Raw genomic sequence first — 25,664 nt, forward strand, 5'->3', positions numbered from 1 at the left:
ACCACATCCATGCTTTACTGTAAGAATGATGTTATTTGGATGGTGAGCTGTACTGAATTTCCGCCAGACATATCGTTTGATGTTGAGGCTAAATAATTCAATTTTAGTCTCATCTGACCACCTTAAACGCATCTTGAAGATTCTGAGGCCACATTGCAAAAGGTGTTATGGATGATGAGAATAAAATAGAATTATTTGGTCTCAACACCAAACGATATGTCTGACGGAAATCCAATGCAACTCACCATCCAAATTATAACCTAATAATCTAATTTTTTTCCAAACACTTTCATTTCTATCCCTAATCTTTTAGACACCTTGTCAAAATTTGCTAACGTATCTGGCTTAAGATTTAATGTCTCCAAGTCATTAGCACTACCAATTCATTTCTCTACTTCAGAACTAGAATACCTTAAAAATAACTTTTCTTTTACTTGGTCCCACACCACAATTCCATACTTAGGTATTTTTCTCTCTGACAAATACCACACTTTATTTTTATATACCTATTCCCCTTTGGAGAACAAAATCTGTCAAACATTTAAAATCTGGTCCTCATTTCATTTATCCTTTTTAGGCAGAATCACAGCCATTAAAATGAACATTTTACCCAAATTATTATCCCTTTAGAGCCCTTTCAATTTCATTATCCAAATCATACATCAGTAAACTCCATACGGTTATTAACAAATTAATCTGGAATAATAAACCCCCTAGATACAAACCCTACAATCCCTTGGATAACATTTGAAACTATATCTATCTTGCCCTACTACCTCCCAAGACTTCTTCCCAGTTCCAATGCAATTTTTGCGCTCTATCTCATCCTGTATTACAATTGTATTTCATTCCTTAAAATTATGGAATAAATGTAAAAAAGACAGGGCAAATGGAAATTTGTTCCTCTTACGGGACTTTAAAGGGAAAAAGCTACTCTGGGGTAATAACGAGTGTAAGTATTGTAATGAGTATGAATTTTATTTGTCAAAGGGGTGTAGATAGAACAAGTCTACAGTGCAAAAAAGTGGATGTACAAAGGAATACAGGATGCGTAACACAACAAACATGCAATACAATATATGGAATTCACAATTCACAATCATAGGACTCCGGTACATATGGAACACACATGAAGGGAGTACCCAAAAAAGTACACAAAAAATGTAAAACCAAACCAAAAAATGTAAACCAAAAAATGTAAAAAAGACTGGACTCTATGGTCTCTCATATCTAACCCTTCACCAGGTACATCATTCTTAGAAGACCCTAGACTTAAATCGGCCTTCTCTTCCCTTAAAAACTTTTAAAAGTGGATAGACAATAATATGACCAAATTATCAGACTGATAAAAAAGACTCTATTATCTAATTTAATTCAATTCAAGACATCAAAGCAGCTCCCATCTCAGAACAGAACTACATACAAATACAAGTTTTTTTATAACACCCACTACCCCAAACCTTTAAGCTCATTGTTAACTATATATATGAACACATATGTCTTTACAAACCCAAGGGGGAAGGGTCTTATTTCTTTTTTTTTGCTACTTCAACGAGTACATTTGAGAGGTTTAAATCACCATAATAGCTCATTTTTATCCCATCTCATTATCGTCACATCATGGTAGCATAGCCTTTACTTTTAGTAATTAACAATTTTAAAATTCTTTATTTAACCTTTACAAAAATACAAGCCGAACATCCTATGACTAACCCATTATATGTTACTTGAAATCCCACCCCCAATACCCCCCCCTTCCTGCAGTGACGCCGCCAATGAGGGCCAACGTTCTCACAAAAGCAACTCAGCAAATCTCCCTGTTTTTTTAAATAGTATCCACTTCGCCCACTTATCTCCGTCATAATCAGCTTAATCCCCTGGCCCGATATCTTCTACCTCGCCCACCTCTAAGATATAAGTTTAATTGACCCTTATTAGCCAATCGCGGATGTTTGGGCCCACGACCTCTTGCCATTTTTTTGGGATTAGACTTTTTGCCGAGTTTAATAATACCGGAGTTAAAGATGCATTATACTTTCTATTTAGACCTTCTGTCCCATGGAACATACACACCCAGGGGTCCACCCTAATCGCGTTTCCCCTTATCTCTTCTATAATTTTTAGCACTTCCTGCCAGAATGTTTTAATAATTGGGCATTCCCACCAGAGGTGAGCCATCGTTCCTCTGTCGGCACACCCCCTCCAGCAATTTGTAGGTTTCTCCGGTTGGAACTTATTTATTTTATCTGGCGTCACATACCATCTAGATAGGCATTTATAATTTGTTTCTATCATTCTCATGTCCACAGCTGATTTGTGTGTTGCATTGAAGATGGCCTCCCAAGTCACTCCGTTAGTTACAGGTCCCAGTTCGGGTTCCCATTTTTTGATAAATATCGGCTTCACTCCCTCTCCCTCATCCATCAATATTTTATATAATTCTGTTGTTTTCCTAATTACTTTATCCCTCGCGAACAGTTTCTCCAAGGGCCTAAGATTTTTCTTATCTCTGATAGGACCTGGGAGACTATTGATGAAGTGCGCAAGCTGATTATATCGCCACACATCAATTTTCATTAAGTCCTTGAGCAGGGCTAATTCCTGAAAAGTGACAATTTTACCATTCTTTGTGATATCCTTCAATTGTGCATCATTTTTTATAATCAAATTCCCTCCCACCTCCCCCATCCCTGGCTGAAAAAACTCATTGTCTTTTAAATAAATGAATGGCGAATTAAACTCCCATGCATATTGTTTGTGTAGCTGATCCCATATCTTAAAAGTGTAACGTGTTATAGTGTGTGCATTGGGACCTAACTTCCTAAAGTGAGGGGGATTCCATATTAATTGATTTAGTTTTGCATTGCTCAAATCGTTTTTAAGTTTACCCATCTTTTATCTGTCAAATCCTTTCCCCAATCTATCACCCGTGATAATACTATCGCCCTGTGATATTTTTTAAAGTCTGGCAGTGCCAGACCGGCCTGTGCCTTACCCCTGCTCAGGACCTTGTAAGCGATTCGTGATTTCTTATTTTTCCATATAAATCTAGTGATAATGTTGATTAATGCCCTAAAATAGGTCTGTGGAAGAGGAATTGGGAGCAGCTGCATTTTATACAGGATCTTCGGGGCCAGAGTCATTTTAACAGTGTTTATTCGTCCGATCCACGAGATCGGAAGGTGCATGCTTTTTTTAATTTGCTGCTTCTCATCTAGAAGTGGGATAAAGTTTAAGAGATACATTTTCCTTAAAGTGTTTGCTAATGTAACTCCGAGGTAGCTGATTTTTTTGCACCACGGGAAATGGAATGTTTCCTTGAGTTTGGTTACTTCTTGTCTATTGATGTTAATATTTAAAACTTCTGACTTACTAAGGTTGACCTTATAGTTGGATAACTCTCCGTATCTCCGCAGCGTATCGAGTAGGTTAGGGATCGAGATTCTCGGTTTAACAATGTAAAACAGTACATCATCGGCAAAGGCTGATAATTTGTGTTCTTTTCTCCCCACCACACAACCGCTTATATCCGGATTTTTTTGGATCTAGGCCAGTAAGGGCTCCAAAGTCAAAACAAACAAAAGGGGGGACAGGGGGCAACCCTGCCTGGTCCCGTTTTCCATTTTGAACTCTGCCGATGGTGTACCGTTCACTCTAACAAAAGCCGAAGGAGATTTGTATAATGCTCGAATCCAGTTCAGCATAGTACTGCCCAGGCCGATTGCTTTCATCATCCTAATCATGAATCCCCAGTCTACTCTGTCGAAAGCTTTCTCTGCATCAATCGACAGAAGTAGTCCTGGGGTCCTGTTCGCTTTCAGAGCCTCTACGACAAGGAGCGACCTAACGCCATTGTCCCTCCCCTCTCTCCCAGGTATAAAACCTGTCTGATCTGGGTGAATCCAATATGTCATTTTATCTTTTAGTCTTCTGGCTAGGACTTTGGCGAATAATTTGATATCTGTATTTAGCAGTGCTATCGGCCTGTAGCTTGAACACAGCGAGCTATCTTTGCCTTCCTTCCAAATAAGTGTCACTGACGCTGTCAGTGCCCCCTCACATAACTCCTCCTGACCCCCCAACCCGTTCCAAATCTGACAAAGCTTTGGGATCAGGGACTCTTTAAATTTTTTGTAGAAATAGGTTGTAAAGCCATCTGGTCCTGGGCTCTTTCCTGAGGGAGATGACTTCAAGGCCCTCCCCATCTCTTCTGCTGTGATCGGTCCGTCTAATTCCTTTATATCACTTTCCGGGAGGCTTGGTAATCCTGCCCTCCTTAGAAACTCTTCCATCCTTTGCTCTCTTTGCTGGAAAGCCATCCCGCTTTGCCTGACTGAATAAAGGGTTGTATAATAACTCCGAAATTCTTCAGCTATGTCTCTGGATGTATATTTTAGTTCCCCCTTTTTATTTTGAATCTTATCTATAAAGTTGACCCCTCTTTTCTTCTTCAGAACTGTTGCCAGATGCCTTACTCCTTCTAAATCTCTCTTTTTGATGTTTATTTAGAATACGGTTAGATTCTATCGCCATTAAATCTTTTAGTTCTTCTCTTTTTATTATTAATTGTTGTGGGATAGTGTTAGGGCTCCCCCTATCGGCCTTGTGGGATTGTTTGAGGTGATGGATCTCTTTTATAAGGTCTGCTTTTCTTTTTAAGCTTTCTTTTTTCTCATTAGCCCCTATTGAGATCAAAATTCCCCTCATATAGGCTTTTAGTGCCTCCCACAGAACTGAACCAAAAATCTCTCCAGTGTTATTTGTTAAGAAAAACCCCTCAATTTCCTCCTGTAGTTTACTACTGATATTAGGGTTTTCAATGAGTTTTTTGTCCAAGTGCCATGAGAATGGAGGCCTCCGGAATCCCGGGATCTCCATCCTCATCAGAATAGGGGCGTGGTCTGACAACGTGGTTATTTCAATCTTCGTATCCTTTACGTATTCTAATAACCTATGGTCTACCATAAAATAGTCCAACCTAGAGTAGGACCCATGGACCGAGGAAAAAAGGTATAGTCCCTGGCCTTCGCATGCTGTACTCTCCATACATCAATCATTTGGCAGTTGTGGAATTTATACCCTATGTTTTTTAGAAGTTTCCTACTTACTCCCTGAACTTTAGTTGTACTGTCCAGCGCTGGATCTAAACAAAAATTACAATCTCCTGCCAGTATCACCTCTCCTGCCCCGAAATCCATTAACTTGTTCAGGACTTGCAACAAAAACTCAATTGCGTTTTTATTTGGGCAATATACGTTTGCTAAAGTGAAAATCCTTTCGCCGATCCTCACCTTCAAGAAGAGATAACGGCCATCCAAATCTGCGCTCCTCTCTAGGAGAACGAACTTGGTCCATTTTGAGAGCCCTATTGCCACCCCTTTGGCCCTCTTTATAGGGGAATCACTATAAAACCAGTTTGGGAAGCAATTGGAAAACAACTTAATATGTGTTTCCTGTGAAAGGTGAGTTTACTGAAGAAACACAACATCTGCCTTGTAATGCTCTATCTCTCTTAACACCTTGTGTCTCTTAGAAGGGGAATTCAACCCTTTGACATTGTATGTTAAGCAAGTGATCTCTGACATCTCGCTTTGATTTTATGATAGGGCCACACCGCAATGCCGCGTGCTTCCTTTAGACCCCCTTTGCGGAGCCCCTGCAGGACCAAATCCCATCCCCCTCCCCCCACATCCCAGACCCCCCTCCCCCCTCCCTCCCCCACCATCCACCTCCCACCCCACCCACCCTCAACCCTCCCCCCTGCCAGCCAACACCTGGCTCCAGGTCCGCAGCAGAGGGATACCATTGTTCACTGCCTGCGTCCAGCCACAGCATTGGGGTGTGACTCCGACAGCGGGTCACCGCGGTCACCCTGCTCCCCCCCATTACAAGGGGGGGCAGGGTGAGCGGGCAGCCAGATGACCATCCACTCCTCCTTCTAAGGCCAACACCCCTCCCCCCCGCCCCTCCCTCACCCTGACCCCCCCATTCCTCAACCTCCGTTTCAAGAATATTGATCTAGAACGTCCAAGCTACACCATTAGTGACTCAACTATGTTCACGATCTGTTTCAGCCTAATTGGGCATAACTGGGATAGGAATGTCCAACTCTCTACAGAAGTCCTGCAGGTTCTCTATATATTTCAATCTGACTGTTCTACCTGCTTTCACTACATTCAGCGATGTAGGAAACCCCCAGCTATATTTTAGGTTAGCCTTCCTCAGTACTTCCAGCAGGGGTCTTAACTGTCGCCTCCTGGCTAGGGTCCCCGCTGAAATATCGGCAAAGATCTGGATCACTGCCCCATCAAATTTTACAGGCTGAACTCTTTTGAGATTGCTCCAGATCCTTGCTTTATCTTCATAATAGTGGAATCTGATAATGACATCTCTTGGTGTATCTTTACTGACGCTTGGAGGTTTCCTTATCCTATGAACCCAATCTATCTTCAGTTCTTCATCTGGACCTCTGTCTAGGATTGGGTTGAAGATAGCTTTTATTTTGGTGGGCAGGTCTTCACCATGTTGTTCCGGTATTGCACGCACTCTTAAGCTTTTTGACTTGGTTTTCTTGCTCTTCAATTTTATAGAGTGTGTCCCTTTGGGTCAATTGTAGGTTCCTTATTTGGTGTTTCAATTCAATTATTTCTTGATTCTGTTTCTCTGTAACTTCCTCCACTACTTCCACTCGCTTCAGCAGGTGGCCCATATCAGTTCTGACATTGAGAATCTCTGATTTGATTACAATTTCCAACTTCGCAAACATTTCTAGCATTTCAGTTTTTGCTGGTAATGGTTCTATGGTGCTTTCTTCCACCAGGCTACTATCTTTCCCTACCTCGCCGTGTGTTCCGCTGTAAGCGCCTTTATTCTTTCTGGATCTTTCTTCTCTCCCTGCTGTTTGCTTTCTTGAGCTGGGCTCTTTGGGCTTCCCGGGTTTGCCTCCTTCAGATATTTTTGGATGGAGCTTGAGTTAAGACTTTCTCTTGGCTTCTTTGCTTCTGCCCCTCTTTGAGGGCGCCCTCGCATGATCACCACCACTCGCCAACCTTTCCTCTCTCTCCGGTACTACTGAGCTTATTCTCTACTTTTCCTCCTATCCCCCCACGCTCCGCGCACCGCACTCCGTACCTCCCTCCTCTCCTTGGTGCGCACGTGTCGCAGCACCGTGGGATTCTCAGCGATCGATATTTCACTCTTGGTACCTTGGTAAAAATAAGTACTAAATAGTTCAGGTCTAGCCGCTTTTACATACTCCTTGTTGGATAACAATAACTCCAGAGAAGTCCAGGCAATCCGGCAACTATAATATTTTGTAGCTCTTTTTTTTTTCTTTTCTCCTTACAGAAGAAATCTTATCGCATACTTTAGGGCAGCAACCCCCATGAGCCCATTTAACGTTAAGACGCAATGAAATCACCAGGCAATTCACATATATTTATACAGCCCTCTACATCCAGTACATGTCATATTATAGTCCTGCTTGAGGCTGCTACAGAACTCTACATGTTACCTTGAGATGCAGGTCTTCTCTCCCATTGGGGCCTTCCAGGGATTCACTTACTGTTGCAGTGCCGGCCGGCTTCTCGGGATAGACTTCACTGGAAATCTCCAGCCACCCTCTGCCCCTAGCACAGCCTGGCTGTATTAGGAGGGCAGGGGAAGTGGCTTCCAGCAGACCACTGCCACTCGCTGTTTTTTAGGGATACAGTGAGGCTGATGATATGGTTATGGTGACAGCACCACCGGCCGGAAAAATGAGACTAGGGGAGGGCGGAGGTACGTCCGGGCGGCCCGGGGACGGTTCCGGGAGGTGCTCACCATCAGAACAGGTCCAGGATGACAGAGGAGGGGGTGGGAGGGAGAGCGCACTCTCCCCGCACGAGAGTCTCGGGGCTGCCCGAGATCCTCCACTGAGCCGGCCACCTTACTTACAGCTCCGGCACGGCTCCCCACTTCTCGTGCAGCTGATGTTTTTCCCATCGCGAGCGGATCCGCCGCTCACTTCCACAGCGCCGCCGTCAGGCCCCTCCCCCACCTCTTGTGCGTCACATTCCGCACACCATGCCACTCTCGGAAGGGTCTTATTTCAACACTGTACAATGACCTCAACACATTTGCACTCACGGATAAACTACCTTATATGCTTAAATGGGAATTCGAAATAAGGTTCACAACTTTCCACTAAAGAATGGAACCCTATGTGGATTAACCTACATAAATGTATAAAATCAATAACAACAAGAGAAATTGCAGTAAAACTGTTCACCAGATGGTATTGCACACCCTCCCATTTAAACATCATCTACTCAGATGTGTATCCCTGTCTAGACATTTTTTGGGAATATGAATGACTATTACCTACATGTAAAGAAGTCTTTGCCTTAATTAATTTATTAGTTGATAAAGAAAATATTCTAACTTACTACAACTGTTTACTATTCCAAAATATCCTTGATATATCCCCTCCTCTAACACTTTTGATTCACACTATTTGTGTTGCAACACACTGGGCAATAACCCTCCATTGGAAAACTACAGTAGTTCCCTTTCCTCAAATTGGGGCAAGTGTAGATGAGATTAGGATTTATGTAAAATATATTCCACACACTTAATAATACCAAGAACATTTTTTATCTCAAATGGGACCCCTGGTTTCTTTATAAAACTATAAATAATGTTTAGATTACATAGATGAATAATGTACCATTGCATTTTAGGTATTCTTCATTATTTCCCCTTTTTTATTCCTCCTTTTCCTGTACAGAATTATGAGGGGAAAGAAAATAATTAATGAGAAGAATACTACTGTATGTGAAGTATTTACTCAATGTATAATATATTGTACCTTTTATTTGTGTACCCAATTTTTGCATTTTTATTTTTTCACAATCGAGAAGTAGCAAATATATATGTGTACATATAATTCACATATTTTGCACAATCGTAATTGTTATATATAAACATATACAGTGCCTTGAAAAAGTATTCATACCCCTTGAAATTTTCCACATTTTGTCGTGTTACAACCAAAAATTTTAAATGTATTTCACTGGGATTTTATGTGATAGACCAACACAAAGTGGCACATAATTGTGAAGTGCAAGGAAAATGATAAATGGTTTTCAATGTTTTTTTACAAGTATTGGTAGGTTTGCAATGCCATACTCTTTCCATTTTCGGAAAGTGGATTGAACAGTGCTCCATGAGATGTTCAAAGCTTGGGATTTTTTTAATAAATTAACCCTGTTTTAAACTTCTCTGCGACTTTGTCCCTGACCTGTCTGGTGTGTTCCTTGGCCTTCATGATGCTGTTTCTTCACTAAGGTTCTCTAACAAGGTTCTTTGAGGGCTAAAAAGAACAACTATATTTTATACTGATATTAAATTACACACAGGTGGACTTTATTTACTAATTAGTTGACATTTGAAGTCAATTGGTTCCACAAGATTGTAGTTAGGGGTATCAGAGTAAAGGGGGCTGAATACAAATGCACCCCACACTTTTCAGATATTTATTTGTTAAAAAAAGTCTTTAACCACTTAAGGATCGCCTCACGCCGATTTACGTCGGCAAGGTGGCACGGACAGGCAGAATCACGTACATATACGTGATCTGCCTTCCGCTGGTGGGGGGTCTGATCGGACCCCCCCCCGGTGCCCGAGGCGGTTCGCTTCTGACCAGCGGCGATCAGAGATGAGGGGGAGACCATCCGTTCGTGGCCCCCCCCTCGCGATCGCCGCCGGCTAATCAAATCATTCCTTTGCTGCTGTATGCTAAACAGCAGCAAAGGAAATGATGTCATCTCTCCTCGGCTCGGTATTTTCCGTTCCGGCGCCGAGGAGAGAGGACTGCAATGTGAGTGTAAAACACACAGTAGAACATGCCAGACACACAAAACATCCCCCTTTACCCCCCGATCACCCCCTAATCCCCCCCCCCCGTCACACTGACACCAAGCAGTTTTTTATTTTTATTTTATTTTTTTTCTGATTACTGCATGGTGTCAGTTTGTGACAGTTACTGTGTTAGGGCAGTTAGTGTTAGCCCCCTTTAGGTTTAGGGTACCCCCCTAGCCCCCCCTAATAAAGTTTTAACCCCTTGATCACCCCCCGTCGCCAGTGTCGCTAAGCGATCATTTTTCTGATCGCTGTATTAGTGTCGCTGGTGACGCTAGTTAGGGAGGTAAATATTTAGGTTCACCGTCAGCGTTTTATAGCGACAGGGACCCCCATATACTACCTAATAAATGTTTTAACCCCTTGATTGCCCCCTAGTTAACCCTTTCACCACTGATCACCGTATAACTGTTACGGGTGACGCTGGTTAGTTCGTTTATTTTTTATAGTGTCAGGGCACCCGCCGTTTATTACCGAATAAAGGTTTAGCCCCCTGATCGCCCGGCGGTGAAATGCGTCGCCCCAGACAGCGTCAGATTAGCGCCACTACCGCTAACACCCACGCAGGCAGCATACGCCTCCCTTAGTGGTATAGTATCTGAACGGATCAATATCTGATCCGATCAGATCTATACTAGCGTCCCCAGCAGTTTAGGGTTCCCAAAAAAGCAGTGTTAGCGGGATCAGCCCAGATACCTGCTAGCACCTGCGTTTTGCCCCTCCGCCCAGCCCAGCCCACCCAAGTGTAGTATCGATCGATCACTGTCACTTACAAAACACTAAACGCATAACTGCAGCGTTCGCAGAGTCAGGCCTGATCCCTGCGATCGCTAACAGTGTTTTTGGTAGCATTTTGGTGAACTGGCAAGCACCAGCCTAAGGCGGCGTCAGGTTAGCACCAGTACCGCTAACACCCACGCACACACCGTACACCTCCCTTAGTGGTATAGTATCTGAACGGATCAATATATGATCCGATCAGATCTATACTAGCGTCCCCAGCAGTTTAGGGTTCCCAAAAACGCAGTGTTAGTGGGATCAGCCCAGATACCTGCTAGCACCTGTGTTTTGCCCCTCCGCCCAGCCCACCCAAGTGCAGTATCGATCGATCACTCTCACTTACAAAACACTAAACACATAACTGCAGCGTTCGCAGAGTCAGGTCTGATCCCTGCGATCGCTAACAGTTTTTTTGGTAGCGTTTTGGTGAACTGGCAAGCACCAGCCCCATGCAGCGTCAGGTTAGCGCCAGTACCGCTAACACCCACACACGCAGCATACGCCTCCCTTAGTGGTATAGTATCTGAACGGATCAATATCTGATCCAATCAGATCTATACTAGCGTCCCCAGCAGTTTAGGGTTCCCAAAAACGCAGTGTTAGCGGGATCAGCCCAGATACCTGCTAGCACCTGCGTTTTGCCCCTCCGCCCAACCCAGCCCAGCCCACCCAAGTGCAGTATCGATCGATCATTGTCACTTACAAAACACTAAACGCATAACTGCAGCCTGATCCCTGCGATCGCTAACAGTTTTTTTGGTATCGTTTTGGTGAACTGGCAAGCACCAGTGGCCTAGTACACCCCGGTCATAGTCAAACCAGCACTGCAGTAACACTTGGTGACGTGGCGAGTCCCATAAGTGCAGTTCAAGCTGGTGAGGTGGCAAGCACAAGTAGTGTCCCGCTGCCACCAAGAAGAAGACAAACACAGGCCCGTCGTGCCCATAGTGCCCTACGTGCTGCATTCGCCAATCCTAATTGGGAACCCACCGCTTCTGCAGCGCCGGTACTTCCCCCATTCACATCCCCAACCAAATGCAGTCAGCTGCATGAGAGGCATTTTCTTTATGTCCTCCCGAGTACCCCTACCCAGCGAACCCCCCCCAAAAAAGATGTCGTGTCTGCAGCAAGCGCGGATATAGACGTGACACCCGCTATTATTGTCCCTCCTGTCCTGACAATCCTGGTCTTTGCATTGGTGAATGTTTTGAATGCTACCATTCACTAGTTGAGTATTAGCGTAGGGTACAGCATTGCACAGACTAGGCACACTTTCACAGGGTCTCCCAAGATGCCATCGCATTTTGAGAGACCCGAACCTGGAACCGGTTACAGTTATAAAAGTTAGTTACAAAAAAAAGTGTAAAAAAAAATAAATATATAAAATAAAAAAAAATAGTTGTTTTATTGTTCTCTCTCTCTCTCTATTCTCTCTCTATTGTTCTGCTCTTTTTTTACTGTATTCTATTCTGCAATTTTTTATTGTTATTATGTTTTATCATGTTTGCTTTTCAGGTATGCAATTTTTTATACTTTACCGTTTACTGTGTTTTATTGTTAACCATTTTTTTGTCTTCAGGTACGCCATTCACGACTTTGAGTGGTTATACCAGAATGATGCCTGCAGGTTTAGGTATCATCTTGGTATCATTCTTTTCAGCCTGCGGTCAGCTTTCATGTAAAAGCAATCCTAGCGGCTAATTAGCCTCTAGACTGCTTTTACAAGCAGTTGGAGGGAATGCCCCCCCACCGTCTTCCGTGATTTTCTCTGGCTCTCCTGTCTCAACAGGGAACCTGAGAATGCAGCCGGTGATTCAGCTGAGAGCCAGAGTGGCTCCAAACAGCTCTATGGCCTAAGAAACCGGAAGCTACGAGCATTTCATGACCTCGCCGGATGTAAACAGCGCCATTGGGAAATTGGGAAAGCATTTTATCACACCGATCTTGGTGTGGTCAGATGCTTTGAGGGCAGAGGAGAGATCTAGGGTCTAATAGAAACCAATTTTTTCAAAAAAGAGTACCTGTCACTACCTATTGCTATCATAGGGGATATTTACATTCCCTGAGATAACAATAAAAATGATTAAAAAAAAAATATGAAAGGAACAGTTTAAAAATAAGATAAAAAAGCAAAAAAATAAAAAAAAAATTTAAAAAAAAGCAGCCCAGCCCCCACCCCCACCCCCCCCTGCTCTCGCGCTAAGGCGAGCGCAAGCGTCGGTCTGGCGTCAAATGTAAACAGCAATTGCACCATGCATGTGAGGTGTCACCGCGAACGTCAGATCGAGGGCAGTAATTTTAGCAGTAGATCTCCTCTGTAAATCTAAAGTGGTAACCTGTAAAGGCTTTTAAAGGCTTTTAAAAATGTATTTAGTTTGTTGCCACTGCACGTTTGTGCGCAATTTTAAAGCATGTCATGTTTGGTATCCATGTACTCGGCCTAAGATCATCTTTTTTATTTCATCAAACATTTGGGCAATATAGTGTGTTTTAGTGCATTAAAATTTTAAAAAGTGTGTTTTTTCCCCAAAAAATGCGTTTGAAAAATCGCTGCGCAAATACTGTGTGAAAAAAAAAATGAAACACCCACCATTTTAATCTGTAGGGCATTTGCTTTAAAAAAATATATAATGTTTGGGGATTCAAAGTTATTTTCTTGCAAAAAAAAAATAATTTTTTTCATGTAAACAAAAAGTGTCAGAAAGGGCTTTGTCTTCAAGTGGTTAGAAGAGTGGGTGATGTGTGACATAAGCTTCTAAATGTTGTGCATAAAATGCCAGGACAGTTCAACCCCCCCCCCCCCAAATGACCCCAATTTGGAAAGTAGACACCCCAAGCTATTTTCTGAAAGTCATGTCGAGTCCATGGAATATTTTATATGTGACACAAGTTGCGGGAAAGAGACAATTTTTTTTTTTTTTTGCACAAAGTTGTCACTAAATGATATATTGCTCAAACATGCCATGGGAATATGTGAAATTACACCCCAAAATACATTCTTTTGCTTCTCCTGAGTACGGGGATACCACATGTGTGAGACTTTTTGGGAGCCTAGCCGCGTACGGGATCCCGAAAACCAAGCACCGCCTTCAGGCTTTCTAAGGGCGTAAATTTTTGATTTCACTCTTCACTGCCTATCACAGTTTCGGAGGCCATGGAATGCCCAGGTGGCACAAAACCCCCCCCAAATGACCCCATTTTGGAAAGTAGACACCCCAAGCTATTTGCTGAGAGGTATAGTGAGTATTTTGCAGACCTCACTTTTTGTCACAAAGTTTTGAAAATTGAAAAAATAAAAATAAAACGTTTTTTCTTGTCTTTCTTCATTTTCAAAAACAAATGAGAGCTGCAAAATACTCACCATGCCTCTCAGCAAATAGCTTGGGGTGTCTACTTTCCAAAATGGGGTCATTTGGGGGGGGGGGGTTGTGCTACCTGGGCATTCCATGGCCTCCGAAACTGTGATAGGCAGTGAAGAGTGAAATCAAAAATTTACACCCTTAGAAATCCTGAAGGCGGTGATTGGTTTTCGGGGCCCCGTACGCGGCTAGGCTCCCAAAAAGTCCCACACATGTGGTATCCCCATACTCAGGAGAACCAGCTAAATGTATTTTGGGGTGCAATTCCACATATGCCCATGAAAAATATTCAATGGGTTCAACATGCCTCTCAGCAATTTCCTTGAGGTGTCTACTTTCCAAAATGGGGTCATTTGGGGGGGTTTTGTACTGCCCTGCCATTTTAGCACCTCAAGAAATGATATAGGCAGTCATAAACTATAAGCTGTGTAAATTCCAGAAAATATACCCTAGTTTGTAGACGTATAACTTTTGCGCAAACCAATAAATATACGCTTATTGACATTTTTTTTACCAAAGACATGTGGCCGAATACATGTTGGCCTAAATGTGTGACTAAAATTGAGTTTATTGGATTTTTTTTATAACAAAAATTAGAAAATATCATTTTTTTTCAAAATTTTCATTTTTTTTCCGTTTATAGCGCAAAAAATAAAAAGGGCAGAGGTGATCAAATACCATCAAAAGAAAGCTCTATTTGTGGGAAGAAAAGGACGCAAATTTCGTTTGGGTACAGCATTGCATGACCGCGCAATTAGCAGTTAAAGTGACGCAGTGCCAAATTGGAAAAAGTCCTCTGGTCCTTAGGCAGCATAATGGTCCGGGGCTAAAGTGGTTAAACCATTTATCATCTTCCTTCCACTTCACAATTATGTGCCACTTTGTGTTGGTCTATCACATAAAATCCCAATAAAATACATTTTCGGTTTTGGTTGTAACATGGCAAAGTGTGGAAAATTTGATAATGTGTTACAAGAGTGTGAATAAAATTATATCTGGATTTCATACTTTATACTTTTGGTGCTTTCCTCCTTGCACATCCAGTCCTTGTGTTTTGTCTTAGACGTTACATTTATCGCTTAAACGGATACTGTATATTTGGAGTGAATAAAGTATACATAGATATGCAGAAAACAAATACATCTCAAATTAGTAAAATTTACTTTACCCCATCATATAGTTGTGTTTGTACCAGGGGTAGGCTTTCCAACTACAAAAGAAAAAAAAAATTACATTAGATCTTAGAAACCCTGTAGAAATATTTAACTTAGGAAATATTTTTATGTATGCAAGAAAAACAACAAATATAAAAAATTTAAAATAAAAGTTACTTAAATTTGATAATGAAAATTCCTATTTTAGCTTACTTCAGGGTTGTTCTTCAAATTGAACAGTGTTTCGCAAATGTAACCCAGATTGAATTTGTATGGCATTGTTGTATATGCAGAAATGATACAGAACAGGCTGAGAATCTTCAAAAAATTGCACATGATGCTGGAGATGCTTGGGGTCTAGTTGAGTAAAGTTTACATACTTTGTCTCTTCAATTTAGTCTGTGTTTTATACTTGAGCTATAAATGACAACGGGAAGTGGCAGTTTCTACAGAAATATTCTTTGCATTTCTCTGTGGTACTTATCAAATGGTAATCTCTGAAAAAAAAATCCCTACGTGTGTATCATGCCCAGATTGAAGAAAACACCCAATGTATGTCTATAGATGCATGATGTATACCATATAAGGTCAAGAAGGACTGGGGATATTTTTCCATGTTTCACAGGAAAATTTAAGTTTTTTGACTCAATTCATCTTCCAGTAAATCATATACCTTCATACCTTGAGATACCTGTAAGCGTTTACAGTGGAAAATCTAAAAATGGATTAAATGCTTATCTTATGACTTACAGTATGTGTATCAGTGGCATAGCATCATGGGTCACAATTGCGACTTGGTGGGTCTGTGTGGCCTCCCTGTCACATTAGGTTTTGCTGGCGGGGGGGCAATTATAGGATCCTGCAGCAACTAAAAGACAGCTTCTCCTCCTCTCCCTCCTGCTGCTTTCAGCTACTGCCTACAGGAGATCGGTTCCTCTAATTGCCCAGCCCCCCACACAGATCACCCTCTCTGTGCTCTCTGAACTGATTGTGTGTCTGTGTCATGTACCCCCCCCCCCCCCGCACTTCTGCTGGCTTCCTCCCTCCCCTCTCCCACCAGCTGCTTCTTAATGAGCGCAGTGAGTGATCGGTACTGTTCACTCACTGTATTTATAAACACTCTTTACTATGCTGCAGTTTATGCATGTAAAAATTCTTTTTTTAATAATAAAAATGTTTAAATTAATAAAGAATTAAGGACTCATTCACACAGGTTCTCTGGCCCGATTGAGCACTTTGTGCATCAGAAGACCTGTTAGTCTATGGAGACACATACATGTCCGAATTTGACAGGTGTGAAAGTGCGGGTGAGCGGCCCTGAATGCACACTCTCTGTGCTTAGGGCTGGACACATCACCCACAAGCCTGTCAAATTAGGACCTGCAGCAGTGGTGGAACTACCAGGGTCAGAAAGGTCACACTGCGCAAAGCCCGGAACAAATAGAGTACAGACAAGTAGACCAAGATGATAATGTCGATATGAACTCTATGAATGTTGTTAATCTGTCTGATGTCCTACTTACACCTCCAGAAGTGTCTCTTTTGTCCAAAGGTCTTTCTTATGCTCCAACAGCACATTTTGACGTTTTTTTTCTACACTTTTAGATGTAAACAAATTTGTCCATCTTGCTGACATTTTTCAACACTTACTAGTGCAGATATGCCCTCTCCCCACCCCCGATGGAACAAGGCAACATGGACTCTTTTGATACATTGATTTTCAAGATCTTTTTGCTCTTTAGAGAGTCTACAGTCTGAATTCATGGGGGGGGGGATGTATGTAGTGGAAAGTTATTTAACATATACTAGTAGCAGGTTCTTTTACCCTGTCCAATCCAGAAGCAGTATAATTGATACTTTCCAAAATCTGAGAGAAAAAGCTTTTATCTTTAAAAGAAAATATTGGTTCCACTCCAGCTTCCGCTCATAGCAACTTTAGCAAAGCAGAGAATCAAGCTGTGATTAAACTTAAAGCCGGAAAGACATTATAATATGGGGAGTGGATAAAGGGGGGGTGGTAATATTGCTCAATGAAAGAGATTATAAATCTGAAGCTCGGAGGCAGCTCAGGGATCCTCTTACCGCACACTTGGTTTCCGACCCTGCTCCAGCTTTCAAGAAAAAGCTAAAAAATCTGCTGGATACGGTACGAGAACTGGGAGTCTTAACAAATAAAGTAGCTGAACATCTTTTGGTGGATAGCCAAATCATTCTGGCATTCCACCACCTACCCAAAATTCATAAGGGGGATATTCCACCTAAGGAGCACCCCATAGTGGCAGTTATAGGGTCCCTTTTTGAGAGACTGGGGGAGTGGGTGGATCAATTTCTACAACCGTTATGCCGCGTACACACGAGCGGACTTTACGGCTGACTTTGCTTGGCGGACTTTTCGCCGGACTTAAAAACGGACGGACTTGGCCACACACGATCACTGCAAAAGTCCGCTGGTTTTGAACGCGGTGACGTATAGCACGTAAGACGGGACTATAAAAAGGAAGTTCAAGCCCCACTACGGCACCCTTTGGGCTCCTTCTGCTAATCTCGTGTTTATCTCGTGTTAGTAGAAGTTTGGTTAGAGACGATTCGCACTTTTCACACTTCAGCTTATTTCGATTGTTTTCTGCGGTTCAGTTTGCTTGTGATGTTTGTATCTGCTTTTCAGTGCGTGTTGGTCAGTTCGTAACCTGCCTTCTGGTCCGCTCGTTCCTGATTTTCAGGTTGTTCTTCATAGGCCTTGTTGTTCTTCAGTGCGTTTGTTATAAGTTTGTTTGTTTGACCAGCCGACCGTTTTGAAGCCATGTCGCGTGGACGTACTCGTTCTCGAGTTCGTGCTGCGTGGGGACTTGGTGTTGGGGTTAATACTTTGACCAGAGTCCAGTCCATGAACAAGGCGAGGAGGAGTTCATGGATGAAGAATTGGTTGCGCCAGCGTGACCAATTCTCTCATATGCCTTTGCTCTGTGAGCTCCGTGAGAATAATCCTGAGAATTTCAGGAATTATCTCCGGATGACGGACCCCGTCTTTGAGCGTCTGCTGGCTATGCTGACCCCCTATATCAGCGGGCAGGATACCTGCATGAGGCAAGCCATCAGTGCGGAGCAGAGGCTAGTTGCCACGTTACGTTACTTGGCGACAGGGAGAAGTCTTCAGGACTTGAAGTTCTCGACAGGCATCTCCCCCCAGGCTCTGGGGATAATAATCCCAGAGACTTGTTTTGCCATCATTCAGGTCCTGCAGAAGGACTATATGAAGGTAAGTTTTATCCTTTAACATTACATGATATGTATTAAATGTTTTTTAATGTATTGTATAAATGTCCTCCTTACCTAATTGCCATGCTTTCAATATGCTGTGAATGTCCCCTTTATCTTCTGTTGTGGAAAATTTTATATTAATGTGTTGTCATAAGTCTCCCAGTGTGTGTTCAACCACAGCCCGCTCTAAAGAGCTGACTGGGGCAGATTGACGCTGGCTGAGACCTGTTAGGTAGTGGGAAACTTCCTGGTGTTTGGAGAGAGGTGTTTGCGGAGAGAAGACATGTCCGCCAGCAAAAGGGCCCCTGTGCAATGCACAGAACGATCGTCTGGTGGGGATGCGTTCACTCTGCAAAGACATTATCGGTTTAGAGGTGTTTTGCTCTTGTCGCCCCTGGTATGCCTGATCCACATGTTTGGGGTGCCATGACGTGCACCTGCAGATAATCTCCCATGCACAAGGAACTTTAGTCATCGTCATTTAGTATATTGTATCATGTCCTGTAGTCATTGTTCATTGGTTGTTTTGTGTTCTGTTGTTAAATCCTTATATGGTCACTTACATCCTGTGAGGTCATATCCTGTGAGGTCACAAGCTTTGTAAGAGGTGTGTTTGGCTGTTGGAGGCGGAACCCTCGAGCTTTTGAGACCTCCTATTGATATGCTAATAAAGTGGCTCACGCAGACAGCTGGGGCTGGCTGCAGTGTGTTTTTGGAACCGGAAGCAGGAGGATGTGATTCTATTTGTGAGCATGAGACACACACACACACACACCAGAGGATGAGCTACACCAGAGGAGAGACATATGATCAAAAGGTGAGATGGTATTATATCATTAGACGAAATTGTTATTATGATTAGAAACAGGAGATTTGGCTGTGTGCTTTGCGTACAACCAAATTTCGCTGACAGCATGGCAAGCCAGAACGTAGGAGTGAACAGAACCTCCTTCAGAATCGGATCATTAAGATGTGCTGGGGAGGGTCTGCTTCGCAAAAAGAACAAATTTTTCGTCTTTTGAAATAATGCTGGAAGTTTGATCGTATGCCTGTGTGTGTGTGTGTGCCTGCGTGTGTGTGTGTGTGTGATTTGTATCTCGAATCTTTGTGTAAGGAGACTGTGTGTGCGTGTAAGTGACTGATGCTGTGAAACAAGTTTGTAATGCATGTGAGAAATGGATGAATTGTAATTATTACTTATGTATGGGACAAGTATATTACATGAGTTTTGTAAAGTGTTTGATTGACTCAAGACACAGATGGTTAGTGGACTTTGATGGTTATGAAAAGAACATGAAGGCATCACTGTCTGTACCTCTCAATGTTTTGTTCCTGTGAAAGCTGATGCGAACTGAGTTTGAGGGTATGTTACAGCTGTGTAATTATGGGTTATGTGGCTTGGTTGTTTCATTGGATAGCATGTGTTCCTAAGTTGTGTTTTTTGTAACTTTAACACTTTTAAATGTTTGTCTAAGGGTTCATTTAGTATCTCAAATGTGTAAGTTTTTGGGGAGACATTTTTGGCTTTGGCAGGAAAATGGTTTTTGTCTGCTACTTCCTTTTGTTCTCTTGTTGTTGTTGTTGTCTACCATGTGACTACGGTCGGCCATTTTCTTTTCCTTTGTGTGTGAACTTTAAAATGTTTATCTATCTTGGTCAGTTTTGGTGGGAAAATGTGCCATTTTGTTGGGGTCTGGCCTTTGTTGTGGTCACCATGTGCATCGGCGGCCATTTTGAAGACCTGTGAGTCTGCTGCATTGTGTATTCCTTTGTGTGTGCAAAGCCATGTGCTTTAAGCTACAATCTGGCTTCTAGGCACCATTTTGTGAATTCTATTTTTGTACTGTTTACATACTTTTTAAGGAAACTATTGCTTTTTCTATATTGAATATTGGTTTAAAGTTGAAATGCCTGTCGCATATCCAAGTGCCCATGCATTGTTGGGACATCACAATAGGAGCTGTTTACACCCTGTGGGGGTCTCAGGTTTATAGGTAATAGCATGGGGGAGTTCTAACTCTCAAAGTCAAATAGAGTGTATTGTTTAAGAAATCCTGGTTTGTCTTGTCATTTGTTAATGTCGGCCATTTTTCTGTAGTCCGGGTTTCATTCACCATTTTGCCGTGGACTGATTTTCGATTGCTGCAACTGCCTTTTTGTTTATGCTGATTTTAGTCTCCAGCGAAATATCTCTGGTTTTGTACTGAATTCCATTTCCAGTAGAATCATTTAGGGTTTTATTCCAGTTGTTTTAAAAAAAGTTTGTTTCTAGTGAAGATTTCTAATGTCTTGATAGACAAAATATAAAGCTATTTGAGGCTTCCCCTCCCCCTCCCTCTTCCTAATCAGGTGTGCAACAGGAAGTTGGTGGGAGGGGCTTGGGGTCTTTTGACTTGTGTTTCGAAGGACAAAATCATTTTTATTTTTAAATTATATTAAGGTTTATACTGTAATACAGTTTTGGGTAGAGAGCAAACAGGAGGCATCCAAGTTATTGTTGTAATATCTAGGTACAGAGAGAAGCCATAAGATTGTTTTGAATAGCGGAGGATTTCATGGTGCTTTGTAGTTTGTCTGACAACACATTTATAGGGCTGCCGATAACCGGTTGTAGAGCATGTAAATGTGAGGATTAGTACGCTAGCACACCGGGAGGCCATGTAAAATAATCGGAGAACGCCGGGTGCCAGTACTGTAAAAATAGTCACTAAGCAGTACTGATCCGAAAACTAGTGCAAGGGTGCCCTGGACGCAGGGACCGTCATAAGCGATTCGAGTCGTCATGGGTAATGTGCCATCCATGCGTTGGAGGAAAAAAATGAGGCTCCACACCAGTCAGACAGCTGCACTTCACATGAGATCTGTGTCTGGGGCTCCGGACATGAGACCCCTTAAAGATTGACATAGGTGGTCCAAGGATACTATTTTGGGTATCCCTCTGGAGTTGATGTTGCGCGACTGAGGTTTCAGAAATCTGTAATGTTGAGTGAATTGAGGGATGCGTAGTACACATTTGTGTGATTAAAAATACACAGGCCTGTTTTTGAACTTTGTGTGGCTGGTCCATGCAAAGATTTCGAAATGCTCTCGTGCCTTTCAAATTGTATTCTTTTCTATCGCTAAAAGAGTGAAGGCAGCATTCCATCTGGTCGTTTTTATTTTTCATTTTCGTTTTTGGGAACTATGAAATATCTCCCCCACATTTGTATCTAAATGTTTTTCTTTGTTTCAATGTTTGTATGTGGTAACAAGATGTTTGAACCTCCCGCGACAGCCCTCTTGCGTGTCGCGGCTGTTGTATTTTAGAAAAAAAAAAACAAAAACAAAAAAAAACGTGAAAGTAAGATTTACAGAGGGTTTAGTTATTATCGGTTCTGTGGAATGTCAGTGACAATTTACCAATGTACATGAATATTGTATTGTTTACCATTCTTTGAAGGATAGAGTAATAACTTTTGTTTATAAGTATCTTTTCATGTCCAAAGAGTTTCTGGAAGTGTGTGTATAGGTGTATAAGAAGGTAAAAGTATCATAGACTATTTCACTGTTTTATTCTGCACCATTCTAAACCCTGCATGTCTTCCTCCAGTTTGTAATGAGGAGGGAAGAAAAGGGGGGATGATAGTGGTGAGAATGACACATTTTCAAACCAATAATACTAACCGCTCTAATTCTAACCAAGTTTGTGCCAAGACTGTCTTTCTTTGATGGAATTTGAATCTGCAAGCAGCAGTCTGGTGAAAGAGGCTCCCATCCCAGATGCTAAGAACCTTTTTGTCACTGGTTCCAGATATTACACCCCGGATGGTAAGCCACGTACAGGTTATGCAGTGACCACAGTCCCGATGTCTGGGTTATTGTCATATGAGGTTTGTTTGAAGGTCAACCAAAAACAGAATTGTACTTTCCTCATTAGCTGTCACCTACATTCTCAGCTGATGGGGCGGGTGCAATCACTGTAACATGAACTTCAAAAGGTCCACCACAGGGTTCACAAGTCCCTCCTGGACCCTGACACAATAACCAGTTTACATTCTTTCCAACCAAGTGACTGGGTCATTGTAAAGAAGCTTGAGGGATGAGACCACGCCAGCCACTGCAAGAAGCGGATCAACCACAAAGAGTAGAGGAGTATCTTTGTTCATTTATATTTTTTGTTTAATACATTTTGGCAAGGGTAACGATGAAAAGCATCCCAACTAGCCAAGAAAGAGAACAGGACACATGGTCGGGTATTAGTGCCCCAGCGATGACGGCGGTACATGCTATATGTGACGTTCATATTGGTGTGAGGAGTTTTGATAGACTAGTAAAATCCAAACAGACACCTGTCAAAAGAACTTAACAAAACATTTATAGAGAGTAAAATTAATTATAATTTTAACAATAGCTCTGGATCTTGCCAGCTTTGGTATCGGGATAACTAGGTAGTCCACAAGTGTGCTTCAACTGTAGTTTGGTATTAATGCGGATCTACAGCTTATAAGGTAATTTCCCGTAAGGCAAGAGGTTCATGTGTGCTGGTGAAACTCGTCCCAGCATCATATGTCGCGGACGATCGTGAGGATCTGATGGCGCGAGAAAAGGTAAGAATGGCAGGGACAGCTGGAAGGGAATTGCTTGTACACGGTGGGGGCTTGAGCTTATGAAACGCTTGAACAATTTCTCATCCATTGAGGATGGGATGTTTCATGTAACTGTTGAAGCTACAAGGAAGTTCCCACAGTCCAAGGGTTTCTGGGAATTCATAAGTAAAGATTGTTATATCTGGATCGGGGATAGTAATGACAAAGTTCAGGCCCATATGGATAAGGTTTAGATCCCTGCAAGGCAAAGCCAGAGCTATAGATAGTGAAGGTTGGAATCCTTTTTAAGGGTTTGGGAATCGTTGGAGATTTAATTTTTATCTTGCAGCGGATCATAGTGAAGGAAGTAGGGGTATATATACTCATGTTGTTTTTGTTTCTATTCCTTCTATATGCCATGATGAGGTGCTCCTGTTGCCTGATTGGACGCGTGACCAGAGCCTGAGCAGATGACCACATCTTTCCTGATGAGATGCCCCGAAGCCCGACCCACGTACAAGACACAGAGGATCCCAGACTGACCGGCGACTACTACAGCTCACCACGTCATCTCCAACAGAGTCTACATGTCAAGCCGTGTTTTACTTTTTATGGACTAAGAAGAAGATCAGGATTCATCGAGGGACACATGGGATCATATGACAAGAGGAGGGACTGTTGTGGAAAATTTTATATTAATGTGTTATCATAAGTCTCCCAGTGTGTGTTCAACCACAGCCCGCTCTAAAGAGCTGACTGGGGCAGATCGACGCTGGCTGAGACCTGTTAGGTAGTGGGAAACTTCCTGGTGTTTGGAGAGAGGTGTTTGCGGAGAGAAGACATGTCCGCCAGCAAAAGGGCCCCTGTGCAATGCACAGAACGATCGTCTGGTGGGGATGCGTTCACTCTGCAAAGACATTATCGGTTTAGAGGTGTTTTGCTCTTGTCGCCCCTGGTATGCCTGATCAACATGTTTGGGGTGCCATGACGTGCACCTGCAGATAATCTCCCATGCACAAGGAACTTTAGTCATCATCATTTAGTATATTGTATCATGTCCTGTAGCCATTGTTCATTGGTTGTTTTGTGTTCTGTTGTTAAATCCTTATATGGTCACTTACATCCTGTGAGGTCATATCCTGTGAGGTCACAAGCTTTGTAAGAGGTGTGTTTGGCTGTTGGAGGCGGAACCCTCGAGCTTTTGAGACCTCCTATTGATATGCTAATAAAGTGGCTCACGCAGACAGCTGGGGCTGGCTGCAGTGTGTTTTTGGAACCGGAAGCAGGAGGATGTGATTCTATTTGTGAGCATGAGACACACACACACACCAGAGGATGAGCTACACCAGAGGAGAGACATATGATCAAAAGGTGCGATGGTATTATATCATTAGACGAAATTGTTATTATGATTAGAAACAGGAGATTTGGCTGTGTGCTTTGCGTACAACCAAATTTCGCTGACACTTCATGCATGCCTGTTTTTGGACATTAATCATTTATTGCCCTACATGCATATTTACCTTCAATAACCTCCCCACCATGCAATCCTGGGTCCATTTATATCTCTAGCCTATAGTCCCTTGAACAATGTATATTGTCTGCTCCATTGTCTTATTTGACCCTCCCCCACCCCACAAATGTTTAAAACAGTCAGGTGTGTTTGTTAACCTAATTAGAACCCCTCCCCCACCCCACAAATGTTTTAAACAGTCAGGTGTGTTTTGTGCCCTAATTAGAACCCCTCCCCCACCCCACAAATGTTTAAAACAGTCAGGTGTGTTTTGGGCTCTAATTAGAACACCTCCCCCCACATTCAAATGGATCAATGGGCCATCAGAGGGGATGATTAATCTTATAAGTGGGCCTTTTGTTTTTTACCATTTCAATTACAAATACACATATTAATAATGTTTGACTGCTGTTGTTCACTAATGTTTTTGTGTAATCTGATATACAAGTTAGGTTTCAAAGTCCTTATCTTAATTTTTTTTTTCTTTTCACTCCACAGTTTCCTTCAAGTACACAGGAATGGCAGACTGTGGCCTCCCAGTTCACTGACCGTTGGGACCTTCCCAACTGTGTCGGGGCGATTGACGGGAAGCATGTCCGGATTGTGCCACTACCGCATTCGTGGTCTTATTTCTATAACTACAAGGGGTTCCATAGCGTAGTTTTGATGGCAATGGTCTCGGCACATTTGGACTTTCTGTTTGTGGATGTGGGGAAGAACGGCCGGATGTCTGATGGAGGAGTCTTTGCACAGACCGAGCTGTGCCAGCATCTCCAGACCGGTGGCCTGGGATTGCCACCTGATGACCAGAATGTTGATGGACTCCCCTCAGTTTTTATCGCTGATGAAGCGTTTGCTCTCGGTGAGCACTTGATGAGGCCGTTCCCCCAAAGGACACTCACCCCTGAGAGGAGGGTATTTAATTACCGGCTGGCCAGAGCAAGAAGAGTTGTGGAGAATGCCTTTGGGATTCTGGACAGCCGGTTCCGTTTATTCCTTTCTGCAATTAATCTGGCGGACTATAAACTAAATTACATCATACTTGCTTGCTGCATCTTGCATAACTTTTTAAGGAGACATTCAGCAACATATATATCTTCTGTTGGGCCTGAGGCCGGACTGGAACAGGATACCA

General features: G+C 42.6%; 1 long non-coding RNA gene across 1 annotated transcript in view; it reads right to left on the reverse strand.

Annotated features, from left to right (window-relative positions):
• Positions 1 to 25,664, reverse strand: part of LOC141134569 (uncharacterized) — an 88,958-nt gene that overhangs the window by 7,450 nt on the left and 55,844 nt on the right. Inside the window, exon 2 of the long non-coding RNA XR_012243209.1 lies at positions 15,208 to 15,249. This is a non-coding gene — a long non-coding RNA (uncharacterized lncRNA). The remainder of the gene's footprint in view (positions 1 to 15,207; positions 15,250 to 25,664) is intronic.

Source organism: Aquarana catesbeiana, linkage group LG03 (genome assembly GCF_042186555.1).
Source record: "Aquarana catesbeiana isolate 2022-GZ linkage group LG03, ASM4218655v1, whole genome shotgun sequence".
NCBI classification, from domain to species: Eukaryota; Metazoa; Chordata; class Amphibia; order Anura; family Ranidae; genus Aquarana; species Aquarana catesbeiana.